The sequence below is a fragment of the Mastomys coucha genome, unplaced genomic scaffold (assembly GCF_008632895.1).
Source record: "Mastomys coucha isolate ucsf_1 unplaced genomic scaffold, UCSF_Mcou_1 pScaffold5, whole genome shotgun sequence".
NCBI classification, from domain to species: domain Eukaryota; kingdom Metazoa; phylum Chordata; class Mammalia; order Rodentia; family Muridae; genus Mastomys; species Mastomys coucha.
Window position 1 is genome coordinate 114,623,927 of NW_022196911.1, and position 717 is coordinate 114,624,643.

Genomic DNA, 717 nt, shown 5'->3' on the forward strand with positions numbered 1-717 from the left:
CACCACCACCACCACCACCACCACCATCATCACCACCATCACCACCATCACCATCACCATCATAACCATCACCATCACCATCACCACCACCACCACCATCACCACCATCATAACCATCACCATCACCATCACCACCACCATCACCACTACCACCACCACCACCACCATCACCACCCACACCACAGGACAAGGTTGGGGACTTCATTGACAGTCCCTGGAGGACCAGGCAGGATGAGACCAAGGAGCTGTCATCATGTAGGCATATGTGGACAAGTTCACACAGGTGAGTTCTAGAGTTTCACATACCAGGGTGGTTTAGATCTAGGATGCCTCAAATTCCTGTGGCTCTGGATGCCACAGCCCTCTCTATACCTTGACTTGAACCTTCCTGCCAAACATCCCTCCCGCATCCCGGAGCCAGCGTGTGGGATTACCATTTGAGCGGTGCAGTGATTTCACATGTGTGTAAATGGAGGGGAAGACACAGGTGGTCCCCCATCCCTTGATGTAGATAATGCTGGGTGGCTGGATTCCCAGGATCTACACCCCTGTGTTGTGCCCTCCACTGTGGATTTGGTGCCCCCTCACATGCTAGCTTACACTTGAGCGTCTCGTGAATGCCGATCGATCATAGAGTCAGGCTGCATCTAGCCTCCCCCTTCCAGCTGCCACCCACCTCTCCATGGACTCCAGCCTCCCCCTTCCAGCTGCCACCCA

At 54.5% G+C, this 717-nt stretch overlaps 1 protein-coding gene across 4 annotated transcripts in view; it reads right to left on the minus strand.

The window, feature by feature from the left end:
* The window catches only part of Dnah17 (dynein axonemal heavy chain 17), a 125,251-nt gene that overhangs the window by 120,466 nt on the left and 4,068 nt on the right, over window positions 1-717 (minus strand). The gene's annotated exons all lie outside the window — the stretch shown is intronic.